We start from the raw sequence: 12,223 nt of genomic DNA, 5'->3' as shown, positions 1-12,223 counted from the left end.
CATGACTCTTTTTTATTTTTACTTATTTTTATTTTTTTTAAGAGCATGACTCTTATTCCAAGGCTTTAGCCTTATTTTTAGACATAGATTTTATTTACATGGATTTCCACTCAATACTTGAGCTACAGAGTAAGATGTCTCCCTTCTGGCTGGACCAGAAGTTCAACATTTCCAGCATTAAAGGTACTCTGTCATCTCAGCCTTTCACATTTTCCAAAGTCCCTAGGTGACTCTCATGAAGATTTCTGTCCCCTTTTCCCAACTTCCTTCCAGACTCATTTTCTCTGGTAAATTGCTCTATAAATTTTAGTTGTCTTCACAACTCAGAATGGATTATCTGCACTTCCTTAGTGAGACATCTACTCCACTTGGGCTATGTCTCCCTGTGTTATGACAAGAAAGTCACCTCAAGTATGAAACCAGGGCAATCATGGGATCCACTTCTTAGTTTTTACCTTTCACAAGGATTACAATACTGCACTGCCTATTTTTTAAGACCAAAATGGTTATCTCATATGATTTTTCCATTCTTATAATTGCTTTTGTCAGAAAAGAAAGTCTAGTACTCTATATTGGCAAGAACCCAAAGTCTATTCCAAGGCATATGTAGCTTTAACAGTAAGCTCTTAGCTCTGAGTTCTTTTGTGCATGTTCTTTATAATCAGAGGATGTTTTCTATAATTCTGAGTTTGATAATGGATTGACAGGCTGAATACTGTTAAGGTGTAAAATTTCCCAAAATTGATCTGTAGATTCATTAATATCACTAAAAAGTCTCAGCACAAAATGCTCAATAAACAGTGACAGTAATTCTAAAATGCAGATGGAAATATGAAAGGCCTAGAATAGCCAAAATGATCTTGAAAAAGATCAATGAAGTTGGTGGACTTACTCTAAATTCCTAATCCAGAACAATATGCTTTGTTCTAGTAAAAGCATAAATATCAATAGAACACAATTAAAAATCCAGAAATAGACTAGTCAAAGTTTGGCCAACTGTTTTATAAAGCTGATGGCATCATCAGATTGGGATAAAAACTTTTGGGGAAAAAAAAAAAAGAACAACTGGATATCTCTATAGGAAATAACAAAACAAACAAACAAAACAGAAACAAAAACAAAAACCCAATCCTTGATTCACACTGTATAAAAATTTATCAGAGGGGAGACAAACCATGAGAGACTGTGGACTCTGAGAAACAAGTTGAGGGTTTTGGAAGGGAGGAGGATGGGGGGATGGGTGAGCCTGATGGCGGGTATTAAGGAGGGTACTGGGTATGGTGCATAAATAATGAATCTTGGAACACTGAAAAATTAAAATATTTTTTTTATTTTAAAAAATTTACTGAAATGGATTATTGACCTAAATGTAAATGATAAATCTATAAACCTTTTAGAAAAGCATAGAACAAAATTCTCACAGTTTTGAACTGAGCAGATTTCTCAGGTTACAACAAAGCACTAAACACAAAAGAGACATTGATTGGACTTCAACAAAATTAAAAATGTTTGCTCTTCAAAAGAAACAGTGAAGAGAATAAAAAGATAGCCTCATGCTATAGGAAACTATTGGTTGTAATATATCTGAAAATATATATATATATTTTGTATATATTATATATACACATTTATACACATTATATATATGTAAATATTCACTATTTTATATATGTCTACACTCCCAAAAATCATAATAATAAGAAGAGTAAATGGGACAGAGGACCTGAACTGATAGTTCATATAACCAATATTCATATGAGAAGTTGCACAACATGAGTCATGAAATACTTTCAGAGAAATGCAAGTTAAAACCACAATAACATGTAATTCAAACAATTCCATGCCCACTAAGATAGCTAAAATCAAAAAAACTTAAAACAGGAAATATTATCAAGAAACTAAAGCAACTGCAATCTCATACATCTTGATGATAATATAGAATAGTACTACAGCTTTGAAAGATGACTCGACAGTTTCTTGTAACTTTCTCAACTTATGCTCTGATCTTGAAATTCCACCCTAGGAATGAAAATATACATGCATACCTCAGAGATATTGAGGGGCCAGGTCCAGACCACCACAATAAAGCAAAGCAAAGATCACAATAAACTGAGTCAAATGAATTTTTTGGCTTCCTAGTGCATATAAAATTATGTTTATATGATACTGTAGTCTATTAAGTATGCAATAGTATTATCTCCAAAAAAATACATAACTTAATTGGAAATACTTTATTGCTAAAAAATATTAACCATCTTTTGAGGTTTCAGTGGGTTGTAAATTTTTGGTGATGGAGGGTTTTGCCTCAGTGTTGATGGCTGCTAACTGATCACGGTGGTTGCTGAAGGCAGGGGTGGCTGTAGCAATTTCTGAGAAAAAGACGATAAGGTTTGCCACATCTGTTGACTCTTCCTTTTACAAATGATTTCTTTGATTTCCTAAGCAGCAGTTCTCAACAGTGGACTTAAAATATTCAGTAAACCATTTTGTAAACAGGTATGCTGGCATACAGGCTTTATTGTTTCATTTGTAGAGCAGAGGCAGGATAGATTTAGCACAACACCTAAGGGCCCTAGGATTTTCTGAATGGTAAATGAGCATTAGCTTCGACTTACAGTCACCAACTGCATTAGCTTTTCATGAGAGTCAGCCTATCCTTCAAAACTTTAAACCCAACCATTGCCTTCTCTCTGGCGAGGTAAGTCCTAGATGACATCTTCCAATAGAAGACTGTGTTGTGTACATTGAAAATCTTTTGTCTAGCGAAGGCCCCTACATTATCTTAACTAGATCTTCTGGATAACTTGCTGCAGCTTCTACATCAGCACCTGCTGCTTCCCCTTGCCCCAGTTATGCAGACGGCTCCTTTCCTTAAACCTCGTAACCCAACCTTTCCCAGCTTCCAGCTTTTCTTCTGCAGCTTCCTCACCTTTCTCAGCCTTCAGAGACTTAAAGAAATTTAAGGCCTTTCCCTGGGTCAGGATTTGACTTAAGGGAATGTTGTGGCTGCTTTGATGTTTTATCCAGACCACTTAAAATTTCTCCATATCAACAATAAGACTTTCATTTTCTCATCATTCCTGTGTTCTGTGACATAGCACTTTTAACTTCCTTCGAGAACTTTTTCTTTGAAGTTACCTTTTGGATAACTGGCACAAGAGGCCTAAATTTGACATGCCTTCCTCCCTAAGCTGTATCATTTTTAGCCTTTCATTTAAAGTGAGAAAGATGTGTGGCTCTTTCCTTTACTTGAATATGTAGAGGCTATTGTAAGGTTGTTAAGTGGCCTAATTTCAATATTATTATGTCTTAGGGAATAGGAAAACCCAAGGAGTGGGAAAGAGACAGGAGACTGTTCAGTTAGTGGAGTAGAGAACACACAGAACATTGATTGATGAATTTTGTTGTCATATCCAGGCACTGTTCAATGTATTGTAAATAACAATTACAATAATAACACCAAAGAAAATTGATCACAAATCACCATAACACATATAATAATAATGTAAAAGTTTAAAATATTAGAAGAATTACTAAAAGGTGACACAGAGACATAAAGTGAGTCAATGCTGTTGGAAAAATGACACTGATGAACTTGTTCAACGTACAGTTACCACAATCCTATAATTTGTTAAAAAAAAAATTCTGGGAAGTGAATAAAGTGAGGTTTGATAAAAACAAGATATGTCCTCACTACCTGTATATCTAAAACTAACAAGCTAACAATATATGTTAACTATACTAGAATTAAATTTAAAAACTTAATTAAAAACACAATATGTCTGCATGTCTATAAAAAGACTTGCACAAGAATATTTTTGCAACTATATTCATAATAGCTGAAAATTATAAGCAATAAAATTGTCTAATGGTTGAATATTTACAATTTATTAATATTTATTTAAGAAACATAAGAGTATATAAGTACATTCTGTGTGATTTCTTTTATATGAAGTGTAAAAACAAATAAAATTATATTATGGTGATGGAAATCAGAACACTGGCTTCCTGTAAGGAGCAGGAGTTGTTAGAAGCACTAAGGAACTACCTGATATGGTAGAAATGTTCTTCTGGGTTTTGATTTTGGTATTGGTTATATCAGTTTATATATTTGTCAAACGTTATCATATTGGCTCTTGCCTAAGTGGACTGACATGATCTCTGAAAATGGTTTTCTCTTCAGTTCACCCCAGAAACCCTACAAAATCACGCAAATCAAGTGGTTAAAATCTTCACGTTCACTCTAGAAAGACACTTGAAACTGCCAACGGGGCACCTGGGCAGCTCAGTCTGTTGAGCATCTGCCTTCAGCTCAGGTCATAATCCCACGGTCCTGGGATTAAGTCCCACATGGGCTCCCTGCTCAACAGGGAACCTGCTTCTCCCTCTCCTCTGCTGCTTCCCTTACTTGTGCTCTCTCTCTCTCTGTGTCAAGTAAATTAATTCATTAGCTAATTAATTAATTAAAAGAAAAGGAAAGAAAACTGCCCAGGCCTTCAGGGGTATGCATATCCAAGTAGCCACCAAGTATCTGAAAGATGTCACTTTGCAGAGGCACTGTGCCGTTCTGTCACTACAACGGTAGCGTTGGAAGGTGTTCTTGGGACAAACAGTGGGTCAGGACACAGGGTTGGTGGCCCAGGAAGAGTGCTGAATTTTTACTGCACATGCTTGAAAATGCAGAGTTGTGCTGGACTTAAGGGTTTAGATGTGGATTCTCTATTCATGGAGCACATCCAGGTAAACAAAGCCCCAAAGATGCAGTGTAAAACTTACCAGGCTCCTAGTCTGATTTACCCAGAGAGAAGCTCTCTCTGCCACAGAGAGATGACCCTTACTGAAAAAGAGCAGACTATTCCTAAGCCAGAAGAGGTTGCACAGAAGAAAAAATTGTTCCAGAAGAAACTGAAAAAACAAAAATGTATGGCCCAGGAATAAATTCTGCATAAAATAAATGCAAAACAACAACAACAAAACCTTATCAAATTCTACACTGAAGATCTGTGCCTTAATCTGTATCTAGATTTTACCTTAAATAACTAAATAAATAACTATATACACACATATCCATACACAAACACAAAACACATTTCTTAAACTAACAGTTAGAGAAATCTGAGTTATTTTCACATTTTGGCCAAAACCCCTCCATTTTCCCTCCCAGAAGTCACTCACTCTGTCCTGCAAGGTCACATTTGCCACCTTGTTCTTTGTCAAACTCATCATTTACAATTCCTTTGTAGGGTCATTACAGTGTCTTCCCTCTGCCTGGGCTACTCTTCCCCAGTGTCTGTGACCAATGCCTTCACCAATTTGAGATCTTTGTTTATATTTCAGCTTCACAATTAGTAAGTGTCCCACTAAGTAGTTTTCCCTTCCTGCCTTCTCTCCTTATATATTTTACTTTACTTCTTTTTCTTTTTGCATGACATTTCTCAGCTTCTAACATGCAATATAATTATATTGATCTTACTCTTATTGCTTACTTTTTTTATTGTTATTGCACAGCCTAGGCATATCAAATGGACAAAAAATTAGTATCATTTGAAGTATGTTAAGATAAATTGCCTTTGAATGAGATCTTCCTTTCCATGACATTGAGTTCTACAAGATATATTTAGAAAACGTACTACTGTGGAAAATGCTTAAATCAAACGGGGGGGTGTGTGGTTTCTCTTTTTGATTAATTATTGTAACACTGTCCTTTAGGTGGTTGAGAGAGTTTCATGTTTTCTTTAGACATCATTAGACACTGGAGCTTTTACAGGACAACTTTGATGCTATATGAATTCTGCCATTTTGCTAGCACTGATATGACTCTTGGGTCCACCACTCCATTAGAACATTAACTCCATTCATATTAATTTTTGTTACAAATCTTACAAAGGGGGATGCTTCTGGGTATTTAAATCCACATTCTATCTTAAGACTGTATATTTGGTTTTCATAAATTGTTTTTAGAGGCCCAATTATCATCCCTGTCCATCTTGTAATGGTTCATCATCTTCTAGACCCCAGCTAACACTGCCAACTCCTACTCCTAATTGACCCTCTTTCTATTGCTTACTTACATTTTGTTTCTCCTGCTTCCACTGGTTTGCAAGCCTTTGTTTTTGTCACTCCTTTTTTACTGGTGGATCACACAAAAACTCTGTGGAATTAAATAAAAAGAAACAGTTGCCTTGTGTTCAAAAAATATATGGAATTAAATAAAAAATGACAGTTTCCTTTCATCTCAGATCTTTCTGATAAAGTCAGACATTGTTAAATTTCAACGTAGATAAATGACCCAGAATTTTCCAAAAATTTTCCAGCATAAGCTCCTTCTCTTATTGTCCTTCACTTCCCGCCTTCTCTCCTTCCTTCCTTCTCTCCTTCCTTCTTTCCCTTGTCCTTTCTTCTTTCCTCCCTCCTGCCTGCCCTTCCTCCTTCTTTCCCTCACTTCCCTTCTTTCTTTTCTTCTTTTCTATACACTCTAAAATTTGCAGAAAATGGGATCCTCCTGAAAAAGTAGCCATTTTTATACCTTCCTAGTAGTGAATTGCAGGAGGAACTAATGAATAACAGAAGAAATAGTCTTTTTTTTTTTTTAACACCATGAATGAATGCTTTCCTAAAAGAGTTGCTTCTTTGTAAGTTCTCTTCATAGCAGGGCTAGAATATTATTATTAAATAAATTTTAGTAAACGCAATTTTATATTGAATAAATAACACACCAAAAAAAGTTTCTAACAGTTATTTTCGAAGTAACTTTCTCTCTCTGCATTCCTCACAGAAGTTCACTAAAACTGCTTTCAAAACTAAAATACTAAGCTTGTAATTGAGCTAGGTAGGCAATAAACTTTTAAGTTATAGTTGAAGATTGGAAACATTTCATAATTCAGACAATACATACACTATTAAAATTGAAGAACTAAAAATCCATACAGATGGAATGCTTTCTTCCCTAATTTATACCAGATTAATGAAGTATGAATTTTCATAGCCTCTGGAAAGATCAAAGATGAAAGAAAAAAACAGAAAAAATTCTGAGGTAATTCCCACCAAAAAGCTAACTGGTGAGGTAACTTTATGATATTTATCAGTTGTTGTCAAATTTATTCAGGTAAAACAAAACTTGGTTTATATATAGTATAAATTGAGAGATTGTACTAAGGTTAATACCAGAATGTTAACCAAATGTTAACCAAATAGTGAAAGAAATGAAAGTTATGAGTAAATGTTAAAGCAAAATACAAAATGAATAGTGGACAATATAAAAATATATTTAAATGTCAAAATAAAATTAAGGCAAGGAAGTAAAAGGAAAATGAACTTTGTAGTCTCTGATTTGTGTGTGATTATCTATATATAATATTATGTTTTATATTATTATACATAATATATATTAAATATTTGTTATATGTGTATTATATGTTATAATTTATATTACTATATATTATATAATATTATAATCTATGTAAATCTATATCATCATATTATTATAAAAAATCACTATAGAAAATAATTAGAATTGTAGAACACAATAACTTATTAAATGCCCAAGCCATTTTTAACATGGAAAGAAAGTCAAAGACTATAAACTTGTGCAACACTCTAATTTGTTCAGAACTCTTAGGAAATGAAAAAAGGGCTGGCAATAATTGAATAATGCTCTAAATACTCTATTCTTTTTGTGCACAAAAGCCTAGGAGCCTTGAGCTTTGTGTGATGTGCTTTCTGTATTATAGCTATAAATGAAAGTTACAGTCATTGAATGATAAGCACTTAGATTATTCAATCCCTGGAAATAAAGAAGCACCCAATTAAATGTCTGTATTAAAGTAGAAATATATCTTTTAAAATTGTCTCTTCACATAAGTTTTGCTAAATAGCTCATATTTACTATTTTAATTAAATCATGTACAAATTGTATTAATATGTCAAGGTCATTTAACTCTTACTATATAGTGCACCAATATTAAATTAAATTATCAAAGAAAGAGCAGTTCTCAAGAACTCAGGTTCTCCAGGACAATGTATTACTGCTACTGGTAGAAGAGTCTGCATTGTGTGAATGGAGATCTCCATCATTGGATTCCCCACAAAAAGATTTACGTGATGACCCACCCTTGAATAAATACAGCCAGAAGGAAAGTAGCAAACACAAGCAGTTTATTAAAGCAAAGTACAATCTTAATGGTGGGAAAGCAGGAAGGTTCTGGGAGATGGACCCTGTCCATAGGTTGTTCTGAGATTGGTATTTGTTGCCTCTCTCTGGGCTGGGAGGAGCTGGGAGGTACCATGAGGTCCTCTCTAAGAGAGGCTGCTCCTACTCCTTTGGAAACTTCCTCCCACAGGTTAAAAGTGGGAGTTTTTGACCCTGGCAGGTTTTCTCCAAGGAGGGGGGAGTATACCTGCAATGGAAATGCATTATAATGAATCTAGGGTTTACCCTGGAGCAGAGGTGGGAGAGTAGAGTGCTTATTGCTACCTGTGGCTCTTGATCTGTCAGCCCCAAGGTCTTGAAGCCATAAAGTCAGGATGTTGTGCCCCTGGGACTTTTAATTTGTGACTTCCTTATCACCATCTTTGCCTCCAGCTCACATCTCTGTCAATCCCCCTCAAGGACTTGGGACTCTGCCTCCATTTACTCCTTCCACTGCTCCTGTTTACTTTATATCTAACTATGTGTATGTATGTATATATATATATGTATATATATACACACATATATATACACACACACACACACACACACATATATATAAAACATATAATATATAATATATATATATATATTGCTTCCTGCAATCTGATCCCTTTAAGATAATTTTAAAGAAAAGCAATATTAACAATTTTCTGAACACCCTCAAATGTCTGTGTTGAGTTAACCCTCCCTTGGTTGCACTAATGTTAATTTGGTTCAGAAAAAAATATCCTTCTTTATGAATGTAAATAGCTTCATTTAAAATCTATAAACTTGTAAGGTTAGAATTTTAATTAGAGAACAAAACTGTTGCCCCATAGTCTTTAAAGTGAACTCTTGCTTTGATTATAAGTCAAGAATAAAAGCTGCTATAAAATTATGTCCTTACTTGTGTAACAACAACAATCAGTCAAATTGATTCAAACTGCCTGCTTTGTACTAAGCTGTGAACATGGGTCAACAAGATCTTAATGAGAAAAAGGATGTGTTAACTTGCTTCAAATGGCCAATAGTTTCAACAAACTGAAAACCTATCAAATTATAATTATTTTAAAGTTTCAGTATGTTTAACCATAACACATTCAATTTACCAATATTTACGTTTGTCTTAGTCTAAACCACGGACAGCAACATATCTGTGATTAAAATGAACAAGTCTTATTAACATCATTTTATTAAGTATGTCTTTCCAGAAGTCCTGTTGTCCAATGTTTTATATTATTTATATTGCCTTGATTTGTATTTTAATATTTTATTTTTAAATTTTTTATTAATTTTTTATTTTTTATTACCATATAATGTATTATTTGCTTCAGGAGTACAGGTCTGTGAATCATCAGTTTTCCAAAATTCACAGCACTCACCATAGTACATACCCTCCCCAATGTCCATCACCCAGCCACCCTATCCCTACTCACCTACCTCCAGCAATCCTCAATTTGTTTCCTGGGATTAAGAGTCTCTTATGGTTTGTCTCCTTGTATTTTAATCTATTGCATGATTTTGTTGCTTTCTGTGAGAGAGTTTTCAAGTTGTTTTGCTGACCTCATTTAATGAATAGTTAATGATTAGATCTCAACAGTAAATGTTTTTGTGAATTTGTTGCTACCATTTTTACAGGTTAATTGCTTACCTCATTTCTTAAAGCAGTTTATTTTCTTTTTCCCATCTAACTTTCATTCTCATTAGCAACATCTTCTACCACCATGAAAGTGAGTTTTACTGTAATCTTAAAGAAAAAAAAATTACCAATATAGCTGAAGGATCAAGTTGGATTAACAAACAATTGTTTGTGCTGAAGTAAATTTGTTTTCCAAATATGACACCATATTTCAGAGACACAATCAAAATAAAGCATGTCTTTACATGCATTGTTAAATTCAGAATTTTATTTATGGGAAAAAATTTATCACATACATTTGTTTTTCTTTTTCTTTTTCTAATGTGTCAACTTACGTTTATCACAGACCAGGATAGTTACAAATATTATTTCAGATAGGAATTGTCATAGAAGATACAGAAATAGACCTCAGGTTAAATAAACAAAAGGAGAGTGAATCGGAATCGCATCACTGAGGGAATGACAAAATCAACAAAAGACCAGAGGACAAGAATCAGAGAACGCTCAGAAACTAAGAGGTCATTGAAAAGCTGGGCCTAAGAATTTCCCCAAAAGATTTATCTGCAAAAGTTTCAGTCTGCTTTGCTGCCACCACTGATACTCTGTGGTTTTTGTTGATATGTCTAGACCATTCACATTTAATGCGGTTACTGATATGGTTATGCCATCTATTATCATAATATCTATTTTGCTTGTAACTATTTTCAATTCATTGCACTGTTACTTTCATCTCTCTTTTTTTGCTGCCTTCTTTGGTTTAAAGTTAAGTTTTTATATCGTTTTACATGATTCCATTTCCCTCTTCTCTTAAAATGTCAAATATGCCTCTATTAAAAAGTTTGCAATATGTATTTTTAACGAACCCACTCTCAAATAGCTCCATTCAGCTTCACTGGCAGCACAGTTGTCTTCAGAGTGCTCCCAGGTGGCTCAGTCATTAAGTGTCTGCCCTCATCTCAGGTCTTGAACTCAGGATCCTAGGATTGAGCCCTGCATCAGGCTCCCTGCTCAGTGAGAAGGCTGCTTCTTGCTTCTTCCTCTCCCACTCTCCCTGCTTGTGTTCCCTCTCTTGCTGTCTCTCTCTCGGCCAAATAAATAAAATCTTTAAAAAAAAAAAAAAGAGTGCTCCCTCTTCTTCCTTCACATCCTTTATAACATCACTGTTACTCATTTCACCTATGCAGAGCTATTATCACCCAATGCATTGTTACTAATATTATTTGAATAAGTTATCAATTAGATCAATTGACATTAAGAAAAGACTTTATTTACTTTCATTTATTTCTTCTCCAACATTCTTTTATTTTCTTTCAGTTCTGAGTTTCTGATCATCTTAGTCTGCCTGGGCTGCTATAACAAAATACCATAGACTGCGTGATTTAAAAAGAAATGTATTTTTCACAACTCAAGAAGTCAAAGATTAAGGTGCCAGTATAATCACCTTCTTCCTGTGTGCTCACATGGGCTTTCTTTGATGCATGCTAATGGAGAGAAAGATTTCACATGTTGTCTTCTTCTTATAAGGGCACTAATGCCATCTTGAAGGAAATACATTTATGAGGATATCTAAACCTAATTACCTACCAAAGTGCCCAATTCCATATGCTATAAGATTGAGGATTAGGACTTCACATATGAATTTGGATGGAACACAAATATTCATCCCATAATACTTATTTTTATCATCCTTTTCTCCCAGATGTATTTCTTTTAATGTTCAATTCAGGTAAGGTCTACTTGTGATACAAATTCTTTCAGATTATTTGTCCTACAACATCTTTATTTCTCTACCACCCATGAAGGGAAATTCTGATGCATATAGAATTCTAGATTTCTCTTTTTCAGTACTTTAAATATTTCACTCCACCCTCTTGCAAGGTTTCTCATAAACAGTCTGATGCAATTCTTATCCTTGTTTCTCTACAGGAAAGATGTTTTGTTTTTATTGTTTTCTTTTTGTTTTTTCCCTCTGAATTCTTTCAATATTATCCCTCTGTTTTTAGTTTTCTGCAGTTTGAATATGACATTCCTACATGTAGATTCTTTAATGTTTATCCTACTTGGTAATTGTTGAGTTTCCTGCATCTGTAAATGGTTTCTGCCATTACTTTTACAAAATTTATAACCATTTTACTCCAGATATTTCTTATGCTTCATTTTCTTTCTTTATCTTCTGGTATTTCACATCCATATATGTTATATTTATCAAAACTGACCTGCAATTCCTGGATATTTTGTTCTTTTTTTTTTTTATCTCTCTGCATTTCAGTTAAAGAATTTTCTATTGACATATTCTCAAATTTGCTAATTCTTTCCTCAGCTGTAACCAGTCTACTGATAAGCCTATCAGAAGCATTCTGTTTTTTATTTGTGGTCTGCACCTGTAGCACTTTGAGCAAAAATCCACTGTTGTT

The 12,223-nt window shown here is 34.2% G+C and overlaps 1 pseudogene; it reads right to left on the bottom strand.

Annotated features, from left to right (window-relative positions):
- Positions 1-5,683: 5,683 nt before the first annotated feature.
- LOC116866496 lies at positions 5,684-5,997 on the bottom strand (annotated as a pseudogene).
- Between the last annotated feature and the right edge of the window lie 6,226 nt (positions 5,998-12,223).

Source organism: Lontra canadensis, unplaced genomic scaffold (assembly GCF_010015895.1).
Source record: "Lontra canadensis isolate GAN:19392208 unplaced genomic scaffold, GSC_riverotter_1.0 scaffold10, whole genome shotgun sequence".
Classification (NCBI taxonomy): Eukaryota; Metazoa; Chordata; class Mammalia; order Carnivora; family Mustelidae; genus Lontra; species Lontra canadensis.
This window is presented reverse-complemented; position numbering and strand designations above follow the sequence as displayed.